Here is a 21,667-nt window from a genome sequence, read left to right as displayed (position 1 = left end):
GTCAAATCCAGCTTTGTCCCTCTGTTTTCTTTCTAATTTAGTCTGATACTGTTTTAGGTTAAAATGTTTTGCCAAATAATGACTGCAGAACACCTGCTAGCATCTCAAATGATTTTGTTTTCAGAGAATATGTAAATAATAATAGTCAAAAAATGACAGTGAATAACATAGAATGAGATTTGGGGATGTTTAAACTGCTTATTTTTTATTTCATTCATACTGCTCTCTCTCTCTCTCTCTCTCTCCTCTCTCTCTCTCTCTCTCTCTCTCTCTCTCTCTCTCTCTCTCTCTCTCCGTCTCTCTCATTCCCTCTCTCTCTCTCTCTCTCTCTCTCTCTCTCTCTCTCTCTCTCTCTCTGCCTCTCTGATGGTTTCTGCAGTGGCGGCTGTGTATGCTGATGCTGTTATTGTACATACGCCACTGCATTATCATCCATCACCCACGCAGTCAGCAGTGGGCTTAATGGTGGAGATGGCCTGCTGATGGCCCCTGTTTGTGACTAGCAAATGCCAACTCCGTGCTCCGAGCCTCGCGGTCTACCATTCTAATTCTGATATTACTGTCATACGACTATTAATCACGGCCACAGGAGAACAATTGGAGGGGGAAGAAATACACCAGCGCAATTAATGCAACTCAATCTACAAGAAATTCCACATGAAGACCCTCTCTTTCTGCAGATTTCACAAATGGAACTTGAAAACTTCAATTTAGGTCTTAGCGAAAAGAGAATTCTACAAATTGTGTTGAAATGAATCATTCTTATTCATCGAAGGGTTTTTCATAACCCTATATTAAAAATTAATGCAAACTACTATTGTAAATAAGAATGATGTTTGTTTTTCCGTTTATCTTTAGTGCAACATTTAGCATTCCTCCGGAGGCCCTGCTACTGCCATACTGCTGGAGTTACAAACTGTTGTAAACTCCAGAACCAAATGACTCCAGAAGCCCAGAGACCTGGAACAGAGTTTACCCTATGTTCTATATTACCTGTAGGGGTCATACTGGTGGCCCAAGTCATTGCTGAATAGCGACATTTTGGAATAATCACACTCAGATTAAAATGATTTAAATATGGGAACAGATGCAGATGGGAGAGCATTTCAGCGACACATGGCTCCAAATCCCACGGCTATTAAATCAAAGGAGAAACTCCAAGCACTTGCCACAATGCTGGAGGGAAGCCCCAATGACCAACAGTAAACAAGTTTTTCCTCTGTTTGCCTGTTTATAATTGTGTTTATTTGTTATTGCCCCAGTGGTCCAACCAAGCCTGCTGTTCAGACTTGTCACATTCTTGTTCCATTTGTATTTGTATTGTCTTTCCTACCTCAAGTCATGCTGTGGTTAAGAAAAGTAGAGTGTGAATACGGTTAAGGTTTGAATTATACTATGCGTGTGTGTGTGTGTGTGTGTGTGTGTGTGTGTGTGTGTGTGTGTGTGTGTGTGTGTGTGTGTGTGTGTGTGTGTGACTTCTGAAGGTCCAGAAATACTATCATTAGCTCCCTTTCAAGCCTCCAAGATGTGTCAAGAGCCTCCAAAAGATGTGAAAATCTCTCTTGCTTGAACAACAGCTGTTTTACATGCAGGCGCCTGCACAGGTGGGACTCGCTCGTGCCCTCTTGAGCATTTTTCCCATTCTGCCCTGTATGGAGATGGCGCGCCCGGTATCTATACATGCATGCCTTGAGAGACGCAGTCACCTGTCAGTGTGTGTAGCTACCTAGTTTAAATATCAACAGTATTGCCACAGCAGCTTAACATTTGATTAACGCTTCATAACTGATTTAGCCTACATCATCATCAGTATTCGGACTGGTTGGCTGACACGCTCAGCAGAGAGAGGCAGAAAGACAGAGAGGTAAATCACAATCAGTAAAATATATCGAGCTAGCTAACTAGCAGATTTACATCAATCATAAACATCAAAGATCAGCTGATAGCCCACCCTCGTTTCCAGATGTCAGTCATGTCTTTAGGAGGCTCTGTAACTAGCTTGCTAACAACTTGTGTTGATGAGTGAGTGTGTTGTGGCAGAAATAAATAGGCCAATGCAAATTTGAGCTCCTGCCCCATGAGAGGTCTGTGCATGGTCCTGTTTACATGGAATAACTTGACATTAAATCAAGTACTGTCTTGCAAAACAATCCCATTGAAATTCAAACTCCGTGTGTGCACTTGACCTATAAATACAGAGCATTCGAAAAGTATTCAGACCCCTTGACTTTTTCCACATTTTGTTACACTACAGCATTATTCTAAAATTGATTTTTTTTTTAAATCCTCAGCAATCTACACACAATACCTCATAATGACAAAGAGAAAAACATTTTTAGAAATGTTAGCAAATTTATTCTACATAAAAAACAGAAATACCGTATTTACATAAGTATTCAGACCCTTTGCTATGAGACTCGAAATTGAGCTATGGTGCATTTCCAGTGATCATCCTTAAGATGGTTCTACAACTTGATTGGAGTCTACTTGATTGGACATTATTTGGAAAGACTCACACCTGTCTATATAAGGTCCCACAGTGCATGTCAGAGCAAAAACCAAGCCATGAGATCGAGGGAATTGTCCGTAGAGCTCCGAGACAGGATTGTATCGAGGCACAGATCTGGGGAAGGGTACCAAAACATTTCTGCAGCATTGAAAGTCCCCAAAAACACAGTGGCCTCCATAATTCTTAAATGGAAGAAGTTTGGAGCCACCAAGACTTCCTAGAGCTGGCCACCCGGCTAAACTGAGTAATTGGAGGAGAAGGGCCTTGGTCAGGGAGGTGACCAAGATTCCAGTGGTCACTCTGACAGAGCTCCAGAGTTCCTTTGTAGAGTTGGGAACCTTCCAGAAGGAAAACCATCTCTGCAGCACTCCACCAATCAGGCCTTTATGGTAGAGTGGCTAGACGGAAGCCACTCTTCAGTAAAAGGCACATGACAGCCCGATTGGAGTTTGCCAAAATGCACCTAAAAACTCACATACCATGAGAAACAAGATTCTCTGGTCTGATGAAACCAAGATTGAACTCTTTGGTCTGAATGCCAAGCATCACGTCTGGAGGAAACGTAGCACCATCCCTACGGTGAAGCATGATGGTGGCAGCGTCATGCTTTGTGGATGTTTTTCAGCGGCAGGGATTGTGAGACTAGTCAGGATAGAGGGAAAGATTGACAGAGAAAAGTACAGAGAGATCCTTGATAAAAACCTTCTCCAGAGCACTCAAGACCTCAGACTGGGGAGAAGGTTCACCTTCCAACAGTGTAACAACCCTAAGCACAAAGCCAAGACAACGCAGGAGTGGCTTTGGGACAAGTCCGTGAATGTCCTTGAGTGGCCTAGCCTGAGTCCGGACTTGAACCCGATTGAACATCTCTGGAGTGACCTGAAAATAGCTGTGCAGAAACACTCCCCATCCAACCGTACAGAGCTTGAGAGGATTTGCAGAGAAGAATCGTAGAGAAACTCCCCAAATACAGTTGTGCCAAGCTTGTAGCGTCACACGCAAGAAGACTCGAGGCTGTAATCACTGCTAAAGGTGCTTCAACAAAGTACTGAGTAAAGGGTCTGAATACTTATGTGATATTTCTGTTTTTTATATTTAATAAATTAGCAAAAAATGGACAAACTTGTTTTTGCTTTGCCTTTATGGGGTGTCATGTGTAAATTGATGAGGGAAAACATTTTAATCAATTTTAGAATATGGCTATAATGTAACAAAATGTGGAAAAAGTAAAGGGGTCTGAACACTTTCCGAAGGCACTGTACATCTCACAATAGCATCAAATTGGAAACATCAAGAAACATTTGTACTTATTTTTAATCATACTGCAAACCAACAGCTATACATAAAAGTCATAAAAACAACATTTCCCCAAGAGCAACACATTATCCCTCTCTTGATCAGGTTTTCCATGGTGTGGTGGGACAGGATTCATCTCACTGGGGAATTTTAAATATCCCTTTTTGTTTTGTTAACTTTATGGCCCTTATTTATTTGTCTGCTTTATTATAGTGGTGTTGGGGACGGAGGCATCAGTAAGGTAGATGGGTTGTAACTCACCATCAATCTGGGGAAGTTGACTTCCTGTATTGCTTACAACTGTTTCTGTTATATTAAAACAGCACATTATCAAAATCAATGGGGATTTAACAGCACTCCCATTAAGCAGATGATTGGTGCCAGTTAAAGCAGAGGTATGAGGAGGCTTGGGGTAAACACAAACAAACACAACAACTCCGAACAAACAACTTAAGGGTCACTTTAATGTCATTATTAATAAAACAGTCAACTAAATCAATACAAATAACTAGTAAGATGCCATATGTTTGGTAATAGAGAATGATTTGAATACCCTCTACATAAATGTTCTGTTTTTTTTTCTCTGATTCAAGTAGCTGAATGTATTCTTGAAATAAATGCCTCCGTGAAAAATCCCTTTGATTTTAACCAGCGACATCAATTCCCTGTCAGTGTGTTTAGATCATGACATGGCTCGCTTTCAGTGTACTATGCTTCCAGGCAGGTGTTGTCCACGGCACTCTGCCCGCTTAGATGGAGTAAAGGATCCCTCTCTCCTTCTATCTCTTTCTCCCTCTCTCTCAGCAGCACTCAATACTTTCACAGAGGTTGGCATGTTTGAATGAAGCGAAGGCCCAGATACAACATCACAGCTCACACCAATCATTCTCTCCCCACAGCGCAGGCAGGAGCCCAGGTAGTCCGAGCTCAACTTCAGCAGGGCTCACTGACCTCTGGTGCTAACAGTCGTCTGTCAACACCAATTCATCCCTTCGGTGCTCCCAGGGTTGAGAGATTAACAAATAATGATACCTTGCGTTCCACTGGGGTCAAACGAGAGGCCTCCAGGCGCTGCATAATATCCCGGGGCCTTGTCAGGGGTGGTGAGGAGGTAACGCGCTATGGGGTGAGGCCCACTACATAACAGCCCTGACCTCCCCATGTGATCGTCCCTGTTCTTAAATACCAAGGTCATTGGGATGTCGATCTGATCTGATGCAGATGAAGGCCTGGGACGTGGTTATAACTCTTCATGTAACACAGGAAAACGCATGAATATATGACCTGGTGTTATATGACCTGGATCTAGGGATTCACTTATGTGCCAAACATTATTTTTGATTTCAACACTGTAATTGAGAAAGCACTCAACTCCATCCTCCTCTAATGTTTGAGAGAAGTAGAATCAAGGACATCTGCTTCTGCTTTGGGATAAGGTTTCAACTGTAGAAGGTGCACATACACAGAACACAGTCAAGAGGAAGGATAATGACCTTGAAAGACAATGGGTTAACAAGCTTTATCATGAACTCTAAAATATGACGCATATGTATACTGCTCAAAAAAATAAAGGGAACACTTAAACAACGCAATGTAACTCCAAGTCAATCGCACTTCTGTGAAATCAAACTGTCCACTTAGGAAGCAACACTGATTGACAATAAATTTCACATGCTGTTGTGCAAATGGAATAGACAACAGGTGGAAATTATAGGCAATAAGCAAGACACCCCCAATAAAGGAGTGGTTCTGCAGGTGGAGACCACAGACCACTTCTCAGTTCCTATGCTTCCTGGCTGATGTTTTGGTCACTTTTGAATGCTGGTGGTGCTTTCACTCTAGTGGTAGCATGAGACGGAGTCTACAACCCACACAAGTGGCTCAGGTAGTGCAGCTCATCCAGGATGGCACATCAATGCGAGCTGTGGCAAGAATGTTTGCTGTGTCTGTCAGCGTAGTGTCCAGAGCATGGAGGTGCTACCAGGAGACAGGCCAGTACATCAGGAGACATGGAGGAGGCCGTAGGACGGCAACAACCCAGCAGCAGGACCGCTACCTCCGCCTTTGTGCAAGGAGGAGCAGGAGGAGCACTGCCAGAGCCCTGCAAAATGACCTCCAGCAGGCCACAAATGTGCATGTGTCTGCTCAAACGGTCAGAAACAGACTCCATGAGGGTGGTATGAGGGCCCGACGTCCACAGGTGGGGGTTGTGCTTACAGCCCAACACCGTGCAGGACGTTTGGCATTTGCCAGAGAACACCAAGATTGGCAAATTCGCCACTGGCGCCCTGTGCTCTTCACAGATGAAAGCAGGTTCACACTGAGCACATGTGACAGACGTGACAGAGTCTGGAGACGCCGTGGAGAACGTTCTGCTGCCTGCAACATCCTCCAGCATGACCGGTTTGGCGGTGGGTAAGTCATGGTGTGGGGTGGCATTTCTTTGGGGGGCCGCACAGCCCTCCATGTGCTTGCCAGAGGTAGCCTGAATGCCATTAGGTACCGAGATGAGATCCTCAGACCCCTTGTGAGACCATATGCTGGTGCGGTTGGCCCTGGGTTCCTCCTAATGCAAGACAATGCTAGACCTCATGTGGCTGGAGTGTGTCAGCAGTTCCTGCAAGAGGAAGACATTGATGCTATGGACTGGCCCGCCCATTCCCCAGACCTGAATCCAATTGAGCACATCTGGGACATCATGTCTCGCTCCATCCACCAACGCCACGTTGCACCACAGACTGTCCAGGAGTTGGCGGATGCTTTAGTCCAGGTCTGGGAGGAGATCCCTCAGGAGACCATCCGCCACCTCATCAGGAGCATGCCCAGGCGTTGTAGGGAGGTCATACAGGCACGTGGAGGCCACACACACACTACTGAGCCTCATTTTGACTTGTTGTAAGGACATTACATCAAAGTTGGATCAGCCTGTAGTGTGGTTTTCCACTTTAATTTGGAGTGTGACTCCAAATCCAGACCTCCATGGGTTGATAAATTGGATTTCCATTGATTATTTTTGTGTGATTTTGTTGTCAGCACATTCAACTATGTAAAGAAAAAAGTATTTAATAAGATTATTTCTTTCATTCAGATCTAGGATGTGTTGTTTAAGTGTTCCCTTTATTTTTTTGAGCAGTGTATATATATATATATATATATATATATATATATATATATATATATATATATATATATATATATATATATATATATATATGAGGGTGCGTGTCCACCGCTAGCAAATGACAATGCTGCTACTTGCATCATCTCACCGAGCAGTTAGGGTGTTTGGATCTGTTGTCTGGCTGTTCTTGTCTCCACAGTGTTTGAAGGGGTTTCAGCATGCATTGATTGATTACATGACAGCATTATCCCTTGACCTATGGGTCACTTCACCTGAGTACCAAGGTTGACCCACTTCACCAAGGCTCACCAATGCATTTAGCGGGTTTATCAGGAAACTAGATGTACTGTATGCGCTTTTATAGGATTAGACAGACAAGTGAAAAGGCAAAGTGGTTATTTTGGCGGTGTTGGAGGTGGAACTGCATTAGAGCTGTCAAATTCACAAGTGTCTCCCAGTATTATATCTAAAGCAGACATTGCCATTGGCTGCACTGTGGTCAGATTAACAGAAATCCCGTGCAGCCTTGTTTACAAATTCAAACACTGGAATGTGAGATATAATCTACACCTTGATTAGATGATAGAAATCCTCATTATTTCATTTAATGAATTTTCAATTTGAGCATAACATTTTTGATTATAACCTACATTTTCTAGCTCTGAACTTCTAACGTGATGGTTCGGGTGTGGCTTTGTGACAATGATCGCAAGAGTAGCTGCTCACCGATTTGACGGCTCCAACACATTTTCCACCTCTGACACCCCCAGCAAATATGCTATGCGGGTGTCTGCTATTAGCTGTTAACGCTTGATCTGATTGAATCTAGGCCTTACCCAGTAAACTCAGGGCATGAGTAGGCTATGGACTGTTAGATGAGGTGCATGGAATCATCGAGACATCATGCACATTTATGATCCAATTTTAAACAAAGTTAATGACTAGTAATTAATTATTTCATGAATTAACATGAGCTGAAAATGAGTTCAGACAAAAAATGGATTATCCTCCAACCTAGGGAGGTGTGTGTGTGTGTGTGTGTGTGTGTGTGTGTGTGTGTGTGTGTGTGTGTGTGTGTGTGTGTGTGTGTGTGTGTGTGTGTGTGTGTGTGTGTGTGTGTGTGCGAGATGCAGGTCGTTTTAAGAGTGATGCAGTGCTGAGTTAATTAAAGAGAAAAGGGAAGGACGAGGAAGGACACCTTTTTTTCTTGGCAGACATTTTTTTGTGCCCTGTTTCAGATGCAGGCTATTACAAATAAACACGGTTTCCTGTGTGTCTCTGGGGCAGCTCCACTATCGACTGTGAATGAATTAATACTCAGACGGTAAACAGAAAAAGCTACCGGGAGATTTATTTATTATGCTCTGGGGAGAAACAGGAGCAGGGGAGGCAGGTGAACCCTGGACGACCCTGGGAGCTGTCACACAGACAAGATCTGCTTATTATGCAAATGTTGAAGTGAGCCTGTAGGATTCCATTAGCCCACCCAGCTGGGACCGTGGATGTGTCTCAGTGTTGTACTTGTGCACTGCATATTGCTGTTAATTTGCAAATGTATATCAAATCTCCCTGAAATGGCCTCCATGCAAACAGACCATATCCCATGATGGTGACACTGAGAGGAAGGGTGATGGTGATGACGATTATGATGAACATGATGATGGGGATGATGATTTTGATGATGATTGTAATTCAACAATAACAATCTCAAGTAGTAAATACATTTTAATCATGTTTAGATGATTGTAATTCAACAATAATAACCTCAAGTAATAAATACATTTTAATCATGTTTAGATTGTAATTCAACAATAATAACCTCACGTAGTAAATACATTTTAATCAAGTTTAGATTATTGTAATTCAACAATAACAACCTCAAGCAGTAAATACATTTTAATGATGTTTATTGATTGTTGACGTTTCTGCAATGGTAATCACAAATAGGGAACAAGTACTGTACATATATCAATAATGAAGTACATACATACTGTATCTTAATTGGCTTCTCTACAGATCTTAGTTGTATTCTCTCTAGCAGTCAAACACACAGGATGAGTCTACAAGACCAACACACGCACGCACACACACACACGCACACGCACACACACACACACACACACACACACACACACACACACACACACACACACACACACACACACACACACACACACACACACACACACACACACACACAAACACACAACATTAAAGTTGACACAGGAGACAGTAGTCAACACAGCAGGACTGCAGAATGAAGAGGAGCACAGACACATCATTTCATTTACACTGTGATTATTTTCCACCATCCAGGCCTCTTCACAACTGAACCACACCCTGAGGAGTTGCTCTTGTACCTGATTCCTATAGGGAAAACACACACATGCAATGGTTACAGCAACTCATCTATCAATCATAGGAATCACTGTGTGATCGGAAACAGGGCCCCTGGTCTGTTTATTATGAAGACTTATCTCTATTTGCACACCGTCTCTATCCGTCTTTAACTCACTACCATTCTCCATATCACCCAATCGCGTCAATCAATAAGGCAATGAGAGTATACTGTGGTATTGCATGATGAAAAACTGACACAGTAGCAAAAGAAAACAAAAGGAAGAATAGTGACAAAAGGGAAATATAATATACATTGTTTCTTCATACATTGTTGGTTGAATTCAAAGATGTGCCATCTTGTGCATATAGGAAGGAAAGTCAATATGACGACAAGTGCTAAGCTGCCTTCTGGGTCCTTATTTTTGAGGTGCTTCAGAGTAGGAGTGCTGATCTATCAAGTCCCCCGTCCCTTCATTACAATCTCAATGGCAAAACTGATCCTAAATCAGCACTCCTACTCTGAGATGCTTTATAAATACGGGCCCTGGACCCATGATGCTCCAGCAGCTTCCTGACCTGTGAACCCAGTGATGAGGGGAAATCTCACTTGACCAAATACCTTTCAGAGATAAATGACCACTGACGCTAGTGAATAGAAAGACACATGAGAAACACTCAATGGCTTATAGCGACTGCCCCTGTCTCTTACTACAGCGCCTGACACCTGGTCTATGTGAGTGAAGACAGACATGGCATCTAAACACAATAAATAAAGGTAAGTGGCTTACATAAAGAAGGGCTGTTCATTTGTGAATTATCATGATTATTACTAGGCTGTGCTGGATATTTACAAATGAACGGCTGTTATAAATACATCCATTCTGTTGGAGCCTGGCATATTATTAGAAAATTGTAAAACATTCAGAAAAAAAAACAAGTTCCTCAAAACCTAAAAAAGGCAAAATAATGATTAGCTATATAATTTAAGATATTATATATAAGAGACAGCATGGTTAATCTCTTCTTATTATTTTTGAATTAATTTCTAAAAGATATGTCAACGGCACAACAGTCACAGTTAAACACATTAATTTCTCCTCTTATTACCAATTTAATCCAATTGACAGATTTAGTTTACAGAAATGTATGCTCATGCAGAATTTAAGGGTTCAGTTCCATATAATCCATATCATTAAAACGTCTGAAAGTGTTTTGCAAAATTGAGAATGTGAATCTCTTTTTCTAAAGTTTGTCAAAAGGCCTACTTTAATTGTGTTGCTAGGTCTCCTTCGATTTCAGAACGGATCTTTATGAGTCTTCAGTGAAAACGAGATTTGGATGTTATAGTTTTTTCCCCCTCTGATAAAAATGTGCTTTAGTTTTGTGATAACAGTTTGGAAGAGGGAGACCTCGATTAGAAATCTACATTTCACCAGATGATAATTAATAGTTTGGGGAAACATGACATGATAAACACGTGCCTATTTTGTACTGCAAAATACCGTTAGAGCATTGGGCCAGTAACCGACAGCTCGCTGGTTTGAATCCCAGAGAAGGTGAAGAATCTGTCATTGTGTGATTGACCAAGGCACATAACCCTAATCGCTCCTGTAAATTGCTCTGAAAAAGTGCGTCTGCTAAATTACTAAGATGTAATGGGGTCAAGGCACATTCGAATGGTTTCTGAAACTAACTTTGAAAACATACATTGTCGATGTGCAGGAAATGTTTCATGAATGTATGTCTCACTGAAAAATATAAACACCACAACAGAAGTTGGATCTACCAGATTCCACCACAGCATCATGCAGCGTACGCAATGCTGAGTCCATAATGAGTCCATAATGAAGTCACTATAGATCGTCATTGTCTTTAGATCACTTCAGTTAGTAGGCTAACTGTTTCTTCCGAAAATATATTTACTTTCAATATTTAAATACAGATCTTCTAATAGAGAAAATAAAAAGTTGAATCCTGTTGATTTCCAGATCATTAATAACTTTGGTCCTCAACTCGAAGCGAGAGGTAAGGTGCAATTGCACGGACAAACCGAGGGACGATCTAAGCAGTCAACGTCATCACGGGTCCTAGGGTCGAATTACTTCTGAAGTGTATAGGCTGAGGTTGTGATTGAATTGAGGCGCTTGACAGGTCAACCTGTTTCAGGAATGGGTCGAGGGTCGTTTTTTTATATGTTTAAAATTATATTTTGAACAATGAGCTGTAGACTTCATATACAACGAAGTCATAGGCTATTAATAAATAATTTGACATGTCAAGAGACAAAGGTCCAAATCCTAACTTGGGACACGCTTGTGCTAAATCATGCATTGATGTCAATGGGGAATGTGTGAAAATTCGAATGACACACGCGCGTGCTTCAAAGTTAGGTTCGGCCCTTGACAAGTGTAGTACTCAACTCAAGTATCCCTAACATGGCTCCTGTCATGGTGTCGTAGGCTATAAAACGAATCTAATAGGGTAAACTGTTCTCCATTGATATCAAATGAGCAGCTATAGGCCCAATAAAGACACTTGGTCAGAGAAATCACGATACATCACATTTTGGAGCGATGCTATCCAACTATAGGATAAACCCAGTTCTTAGAGAGTTGAAGGGTCGTTGTGAGGTCTTAAAGAAACAAGTGATAGAAGGATAAACAGTATAAAGAGGGCAAAAATGTAGGCCTACTTGCTGTCAAGTGGTGAGCCAAGCAGTGGCGGTTCTAGACCATTTCAACTGGGGGGGCCAAGCTGGGGCCAGTTGTACTGTTAGAGGGGCCAGTTACATTAGACGTTATTGTTGTCATATCGTTTTCTTCACTGCGTTGCAGGCATTAGCAGGCAAAAGACCATGTTCCGCATTGCCACTGTCTAATAACGGATGTAAAAAAAGAAAGAGCAAAAATTTGTTATGTAAAAATTATTTCATACTCCACATTTAGGGGGGCCACAAGGGGGTCCAAAATTGTTGTCACAGGGGGCACTGACCCCCCCCCCCCCCCCCCCCCCACCACCACCACCCCCCACCACCACCCCCCCACCCCACCCCAGAACCGCTAGTGGAGCCAAGTTAGTCTAAACAGTGATAAATTGAATGGTTTGGTGTTGTAAAAAGCTGGTCTTTGATATAAATTACCTTAAATGCTAGAAATGAACCTATATAAATTGGGCAGACCTAAAGTAGAGAGAGAGAAAGAGAGAGAGTGAGAGAGAGTGTGAGAGAGACAGAAAAGCCACAAAGGGCAGAAGAAGTGATGTAGGAAGAGATAAAGAATAAAGAGAGAGATAGCTCTGTGTGCTTTGGCCTTTCTTTGAGGTAGCAAAGAAAGGGGAGATAAAAGAAAGAGTAAGAGAGAGCAAAAGAGATAGCGGGAGAGAAGAAAGGAGATCAAGAATAAAGAGAGAGATAGCTCTGTGTGTTTGGGCCTATCCTGTCATTTATCAGGACCCTGGGAAATCTACCTTCAGAGAGGCTCTGAGTGATGTTACTCACTGACCTCCTCTTCCACTCTCCATCACACCAAACCTCAGTGGGCTGCACTGACTGCACCCCATGCCCCAGCTGGGTGCAGTCCGTTTCATAAAACATCTCAGAGTGCTGATCTTGGGTCAGTTTAGCCTTTTAGATCAGCACTCCTACTCTAAGAACCTTTGTGAATAAGGGCCCTGGGCTACTCTCAACATCCCTATGTAATAGAGAGCATAGTAAGTAACAGGTCCGTAACATGAATTGCCTACTGAAAAAAACTGAAGTAGGCAGAAAAGCATTATTGGAATACAGATTGCATTATGTAGGCTAAATATGGATGTTGCCATGGTCCCCCCTTCAATGGAGGATACCAATTAAGGCTTAATGAGAACTTCACTTTGCCTTATTCACTCAATGGGTGCGTTCGTAAATTCGCTCTGGCTATCTACTCCGATTTCAGAGCACTCTAGTCTGAGTGTGTCAGAGCTCAGAATAAATGATGAATTTATGAACACTCAACACCAGTTGAATATGGCTGGTGTCAGTAAACGTCAGCAAAAAAGCATAATTTAATTGTTGCCAGCAGCACAGTTACAGTCACCAACACTCTGGATAACATGAAAACAGCCTAACCAGCTCTGCTAGGGACGAGTAAAATGGTCAGAGTGAGGTGTTCTCTCATTGGTGTCTGGAAGTAGCTAGCAAGCTAGCCAACGTTAGCCAGTTAGCTTGGGTGCTTGACTGCCGTTGTGTGGTCAGAACACGCTCCTCGGCCAGAGCCGTCCAGTGTGCGCTCTGAGCACTCTGAGAGCTCTGAATTTACTAACGGACAATCTGACAACGCTCTGAATTTTACGAATGCCCAGAGCGCAGTCTTAGCGCAATCTGGCACTCCAGATTGAATTTATGAACACACCCAAAAGCAACTGTAACTTCAGTGGTGTACAATAACTGTAAAAATACTTTCAAGTAGGTTCCTAGTAGTTTTAGGGGGTATCTGTTGTTTAGTATTTATATTTTTGACAAATTGACTTTTTACTCCACTACATTCCTAAAGAAAATATATATTTTTTTACTTTCATACATATTCCCTGACACCTAAAAGTAGTTGCTACATGTCGAATGCTCAGGCAGGACCGCATGGTCCAATTCCACACCCATCAATATAACGTATTGTCATCCCTACTGCAAACACAAATATTTTGTTTGTAAATGATGTCTGAGTGTTGGAGTGTGCCGTTGGCTGTCCATAAATAAATACAAAATAGAAAATAAGAAATCGTGCTGTCTGGTTTGCTTAATATAAGGAATTTGATGTAGGCCTATAGCATTTACTTTTACTTGTTACTTTTTATGTTTGTTAATTGAGTAGGATTTTTCTTTTTACCAGATACTTATTTTTTAAACCAGATACTTCAAAAATATATATACTTTTAGACTTTTACTCAAGTAGTATTTTACTTGACTTTCACTTTTGCTTGAGCAATTGTTTAAGGTATACTTACTTTTACTCAAGTATGGCAATTGAGTAATTGTTACACCACTGTCTCACGTTAGGTAAAGGGTGTCCAAAGGGTTATGTTACCTTCCGCCAAGCACAAGATGTAAGGACATTTTATATCACCACTCATGACTGCTCATAAATGGTTTGTGAAGCATCTACGTAAGTCTCATGATGGGTTATGATGGTTTCATTAAACCTAAAGAGTTCATCATTAATTTTAAAGTGGAACATGTTTATTTTTTGAATGGCCAGTTTCATAATAGTTAGGCCTACACGGGGAACGTTTATTAGATATTGGTCATTAAATAGGCTTTGAGATTGTAAGGGGTTGATATGTAATTTTAGAAAATCAGATCTCTCAATTTGCTCTGTAGCCTAATGTGTTTTATTCTTATCTCAACAACCAATTCATTATCAAATATTATGCTTGCCGCTAGTACCCCTGCTGTTTCCTACAGGCAATGTCTCCCAGAATCCTCTGTAACCTACTCACATAGTTATTACCAGAACGTCGAGGTCAATGACCAGAGAAGGGTGATAACATTATATCAGCGTAATTCTATACACCATTGCAAAAGGCTCTTTGAACATAGACCCTTGTGCCACTCTGCATGCATGCATCTGCATTTAAGCAGTGTCGAACAAATTTTCCATGGGATTTAATATAAATGGTTTGCAATATAGTTATCCCGTCCCAGTATTGTGGCAATAGTTTATCTGGGCTATTTACAAAAACAAATCAAAACATAAATCATTGTTTTAGGCTACAAGATATAAATTACCGCGAAAGCCCCCATAGTGCACGTGCCACACTAATTCCATAACATTCTTCACCGCACATGACCTGCTTTTCGACTCTTTTCAAGATGTTACCCCCACACGCAGTCTGAAACGGAGAAGAGAACACCATCTATTTAACATTGGGAATATGAAATAAATGCCTAAATTCAGCATGAAATAAAATGTTCCATTGTATCAAAATGAATTATAAAGGATAGTAGCCTATAACAAAACACCAAAATGTATAGCACATAGCCTGTATAGCCAGTGAGAGTAGACTAGCTTAGGCCTAGGCTACATTTAATAGACACGGCCAGTTTTCTGGTCTTAAAATTAATTTCCTATCATTTCTCGATAGGGTCCGTCACTTTTTGGTTCTGCTACAGATTTCAGCATGGGTAGAGAAAAAAGCAACTAGCCCAATTTACCGAGTAGACTAATTCAATTCAAAACGAATTACTTTCAAAGTTTAAGTAGTGCAGCCAACAAACATGTTTTTAAAGTTGGGCTAGTTCTACATACATTTTTCCATCTCTTAAATGAAGTTAAAGACTGTAAATGACTGAATTTTCTGGAAAACTGTGCATAACATCATCCCCATTTGCACCTGAATTTAATCAAATTAATTGATGCAGTAGCAACTTATTTTCTTAAATTAGTATTTTCTTAACATGCAGGGCCTAAAGAATTTAAAACATTTTATGGAAATTAAAAATGGAGATGATGGAGAAAAACAACAATCGACTGGTCACTATTGATTCCCGCATTATGCTGATATGTTTTGGGGGAAACAAGGGGGAAAGAACGTGATAACGGGCGGAAAAGCGAGGGGACATTCAGAATTTGAAAGTGGCTCACATATAGTCCGATATTGGTTGAAAAATAAACCCTTGAAAGGCACAACAAATGAACTATTCCATCACGCTGTTGTATAGCCTACGTGTTTTAAATTCTTTAGGCCCTACATGTTAAGAAAATACTAATCTAAGAAAATAAGTTGCTACTGCATCAATGAATTTGATTAAATTCAGGTGCAAATGGGTATGATGTTATGCCCAGTTTTCCAGAACATTTCAAATATGTATTTTAGTGTTTTCACTCGTTCCAAATTCACCTCAATTAGAAACATCAAATTGCATGTTTACTGGTGTTTACAGCTCTTCACATACTCATCGACAACATGGTCTTCCTTGGGTGATTGGAACTTGTTCCCTAGTTCAACTTCGACCTTTTCACCTCTGACTTGCCTTGGGACAAAGCTGACCCGGTCACCGGGTCTGACAGAAGCAACATTCATTTGCGTAAAAATTCTCCAAATTCTGTGGATGTCTTCTCTCAATCGATTACCAACAAGCCACTCTAACTCCACTTATCTCTCACAGGCCTATTCTGAACATTTAAATTGGTCTGGGGGGAAGTTAAATAAGTTCTGACATTTGTAGAATCCCCTCAGAATGGGAACTTGCACATTTAAAAAGGATGTGCGCCCTTTTTTTCTAGCTCACTGACTTTGAAATTCAGGATGTTCATTTATTTTTGTATAAGATTGCAAGCCTGATACATTCTAAATACTATTATAATCATCAACATATTCAGATTTGGTTTGTTTGTTTATAAATTAAAATAAATGATTATCATGACAACTGTATGTTATTGTTGTTTTTGTTGTTGTCCAGAGTGACTTATAGTTAGTGCATTCATCTTATGATAGCCATACGGAACAACTACACATGTTGTAATTTGTAATTAATACGAGCAGATATATTATTATTATTAATATTAGTTAATATTAGCCTCATCCCGTGATCCTTGGCAATAAGTGTAGGGACACATCAATTTACGTTTAATGAATTGACTCGAACTAGCGTTTGTTAATGGACAAATCACTTTGTATAACGGCTGGTCCGCTATTTACAGAAGCATTGGCTTGAGTCCGAAACAATCGATGTTAGCGAAGTAGAAGAGTAACGAGCACCCTGTTACATTAAGATCATTGATCGCATGTATACACTTTTTATTTATCGTTTAGGGGAGGCACTTCATAATATAAACTTGGAGAGATCAGTCATTTTAATATGACCTTCATAAGGCTGCCGAAATAAAGGTAACAGAGTTCCCTTGTGGTTTATCCTCAATGTTAAGTAACACAGTACAGCAGGCATGCATGCCGGAATCATTTAGATGACAAATAAAAATGGATGAATCGTTCCATGTGAACAGCCTATGCAGAAACGAATCGCCATAGTGGCTGGGGTATTCGAACCCTTGCCTCCTTTGCCTAACCTACCCTATTGTAGCATAGTAGTAGGCTACAATTAGCTGTGTTTGGTGCAGCTAAGCCCTAATCCTAAAGTGTGCACTGACTGCCCCCTTCGCTTAGGCTCTTCAGTGAAGGCTTGGGTGTGCAGGACATGACATGCATGGTTTCGGAGATGCATCAATCTAGTCCAAGCTGATGCTGCAAGTCTGGGAGAGAGTGAAATATTGTTTGTAGTCTGGATAAACGCAAACGTGTAACTTTCTCTCCCTGTCAGACGTTAACGTGTGACAGGGAGAGAGCGGGCTCCTAAATGGAGCAGCGGTCTAAGGCACTGCAGCTCAGTGCTAAGAGGCGTCACTATAATCCCTAGTTCGAATCTAGGCTGTATCACATCTGGCCGTGATTGGGAGTCCCATAGGACGGCGCACAATTTGGCCGTCATTGTAAATAAGAATGTTCTTAACTGACTTGCCTTGTTAAATAAATTATAACGTCTCCGCATTAGCCCTATAAAAACGGTAGGCTATTCAAACACATAATTGCTTAATACATAGGCCTATATTTTTTCTAATTTGTTATTAATCTCACAAAGAGACATTAAATGAATAATAGACAATAATATTAGAACCAAATGTAAGAACGATTTAACTTGATGCAATTGGATTCAAGAGAAAGGCAAATATGTTTTGAACAATTAACTCGTGTGGCCACTACTTGCTCATGCACGACTGCATGTAAAATACCTGTTTATGTCTGGTATTGATACTACTCTGTAGTAGACCTCTACGTAATACTGGATGAACTATACTAGGAATTCCTAATGGGAGATACAGCCAAAGCTTTCTATTGATGGAGAGTCTATTCGAGAATGAGAAGGGGCGGCCCTGTCCTCACATAAAGTATACTCTATTGTAGTCTTATTTGTTGACACATATGCCTATGTGTGGCACAGAGAATGTGATTAGAATGCCCCTGGTATACTACCCATCCAACCTGTTAGGTCACTATCAAACGGTTCAGATGCATGGACACATTTGGTGGCAAAGTTTGGGACACCATTGTGCGTGTTCAAATCCAATCAAATTGCTTTGGTCACATGCGCCGAATACAACCGGTGTAGACTTTACCGTGAAATGCTTACTTACGAGCAAATTCCCAACAATGCAGAGTTAAAAAGTAAGACAATTATTTGCTAAATAAAAAGGATATTTCAATATTTGTTCATAGCGGAATTATTGTGTTGATCCATCCGCCTACTAAATAAGTGATTCTATATTTGTATGTGAGACTGATGTGGTTTCCTTGCACTTCACTGCTCCACCACTGTATGACTGGACGTCTCTGCTTTTCCAGCACCAGAGGCCAGTCTTACACGACGCCTCGTGCACTGTTACGCACGCTTTCAGGCTGCATAGCCCTGAACGAGCACGTCGAGAGCAACAAGCGGTTCACAAACAACTTTTCACAGCAATGTATTTAATGTTTCAAGCTTTTATATACATAGTAAACCGTCGCCTATTGGATTATAGACTATGACAACTACCCGACATCGGATGGAAATAAAATTATACAGCTTTTGGTTAATTTTGTGTCTTGAATTTCGGTGAAAGATTAGGCTACGGTGTGCATATAGAGCTGTGCGTTTATGCCTATGGAGAGTAATAATTATTGGTTACGCGTATGTTGTGTAGTCGCAGTATTGTGATGTTTCATTATCATTCTATATACTCATGTTTCACAATCAACAGATCAAAAATTCGACTCCGGTGGGACTCGAACCCACAACCTTTGAATCACTTCGCTCTTTAACCTAGAAGTCCAATGCGCTATCCATTGCGCCACGGAGCCGCTGGTTTTATGTTGAGAAGTTTGAAATACAAAGGTCAGCCTCGAAAGATGCACTTTATTGTATAAGTTATTCTCTCAAGTTTAGAGCAGTTTTAAAAAAATGAACAATATTTTAATTAAAATCCAATGTCTCTAAACACATCAAACGCGTTAATGTATTTGTTTTCAAAATAGACCACACTAGGCTAAGATTACTCAAGCTGTAGCCTACAACTCAAGTTTTGGTCATATATTAAACTTAACACAACTCTTACACCACTCCAGCACTCAGTAGCCTACCATTTCTTACATCTTTGGAATGTGTTGCTCTTTCTTTACAATATTGTAGTTGCGAAACGCTACCTCCCTGACAACGGTGAGTCAAGGAAATGTCTGGTTGCGACAACCAATCATATCGTCGTCTGCAACTACGATTTGCACTCACCAACCAATCCGAGACGCCAGTGCAACCAGGTTATAACCAATAATTGACCAATGAGAACAAAAGCTATATAATTGTGAGGAACTAGACGAGGCGCGTCTCTCCTCTCATTCAACTTGCAAGTAAGCATTTCATTGCACTGTTATGCTGTGTACATGACTTATAGTAGACTACTTAGCGATATCCTCACCACTGATAAGCGCTGGCCAGTCGAGGTTACCCTGTTCTACTAAACATGACACACTCGCCAACCCGACATCGAATCCCGTAACGGCCTGTATTTAGCTGAGAATCGTTCATTTTTATGCTTTCTTTATTTTCTTACTGTGAGAATCTGACAGCAGAAAACCATCGGGTTTATACCGACTATCCCCGCTCATCTCATGCCGTAAATCTGTCATCATCCATAGTCTCTTTTTGTCAAACCACTCACCCTCATCAGGATTTGAACTGGATTCAGAAGGTTAGGTTCAAAGTTTTCTCATATCTGTAATCCAATACACAATATAAAGGGCTTAATCTATTAATTTAAGATTAGGTTTAAAAACCGTAATATTGGGCAAGTTGTTTTGATTCCTCAATTCTACCTATTTCCTTGATTTACAGAGAATTTACCCTTCGCTAAGCCCCGCCCCCGTGGTTACTTTTGCAACCTTGGACAACATTTTCTCGAGAAGTCCAATTTCCACTTCTAACCACTGGAGAAATCCCCTCACAATGATCTCAAACTGATTTTTTAATACACAATGAAATTAAACACAGACTACACCTTGCTAATCGGGAGACTCTCATGTATGTTGTGGTGGACTAGCATTACAATTTCTTCATGGGAACCTGGTAAAAGGAGGGTTGTAGTGTGGCAAGCAACAAATCGTATTCTGATGTCGACAGCAGATTAATTTTATAACATGCCCAATTTAGCCTACAAACATACATTTTGGGGGAAAAAGTTATATTTACTGGCTAGCTAGCTAGTGTTAGCAATGTTGTGCGGTCTTCAATGAGGTTTAACGGTGGTTGGCATCCAATAAATGTTGCATTACCGCCACCTACTAGACTGGAGTATAACTCCCTTATACTTTTTAAAATAAATAAATCATCAAATACCCTACCATCTAACCCAACACTCACTAAAACCCCACCACCCAACTCCACTATTTCAATCTATCTATTCCTACCTCAGGCCAACAGCCTGAAAGGACAAGACAGGACACTACCACTCAACACACCTTGTAACTCTTCTGACGTCAAGTCTCGTACACCTAATTATCTCTCTGCAGCTGCCACCACAACCTCAATTTTATGCTACTTATGTTCCATTTCTGAAGTACAGTTGATAACCAGTGCTATCAATAAACCCTGGAAATCCCAACCTGCCTCTCTCGCCTTGGGCATTTAGGGGGCTCCTGAGTGGCACTGCATCTCAGTGCTAGAGGTGTCACTATAGACACCCTGGTTCGAATTCAGGCTGTATCACATCCGGCTATGACTGGGAGTCCCATAGGGTGGTGGACAATTGGTCCAGCGTTGTCCGGGTTTGGCCGGTGTAGGCCGTCATTGTAAATAAGAATTTGTTCTTAACTGACTTGCTTAATTCAATTAAAAGAAATACATTTCTGATCCCCAGCCCCATGGGCACCCTTACAATTAACACATACAACTACTATCCCCAATGCTACACATTCCTTTGTCTCATGCCCTTCTGGACACTTCTCACACCTAGGAACCTCCTTCCTACACACTGCTGCCACATGCCCATAAGCTTGACACCTGTAACAATGTAATGTATTCGGCACAAAAGCTCATACGGGATAACTTATATATCCTAACATCACTTTGTTGGGCAAAGACTCAACATGAACACTCAAAAGAACAGACAATGACTCCTCTGTTTCACCACTCACGCCACCCTGTCTGTGTCGCACTAAACGACGAGCATCACAAACACTGGGAATCTTCTTCTTCAGTTGGTAAACTTTCACATTTACTGCTACCCAAGTAATCAGTCCTTTCAATGGCGCCCTTTTCTTGAGAGTGAAACAATTCACATCTCTTGTCCCCATTCGTTTAACACGGAGCACCTGCTGACAACGATCTGCTCTGAATTTACAAATGC

General features: G+C 41.1%; 1 non-coding gene across 1 annotated transcript; it reads right to left on the bottom strand.

The window, feature by feature from the left end:
* Window positions 1-19,040: 19,040 nt before the first annotated feature.
* trnar-ucu (transfer RNA arginine (anticodon UCU)) lies at window positions 19,041-19,130 on the bottom strand. Its single transcript is given in 2 exon segments — window positions 19,041-19,076; window positions 19,094-19,130. It is a non-coding gene; the product is annotated as a tRNA-Arg (tRNA).
* Between the last annotated feature and the right edge of the window lie 2,537 nt (window positions 19,131-21,667).

The sequence above is a fragment of the Salmo salar genome, chromosome 12 (genome assembly GCF_965601325.2).
Source record: "Salmo salar chromosome 12, fSalSal1, whole genome shotgun sequence".
Lineage (NCBI taxonomy): Eukaryota > Metazoa > Chordata > Actinopteri > Salmoniformes > Salmonidae > Salmo > Salmo salar.
Note: the sequence above shows the minus strand (reverse complement) of the source record. Positions and strands in the feature narration are given on the sequence as shown.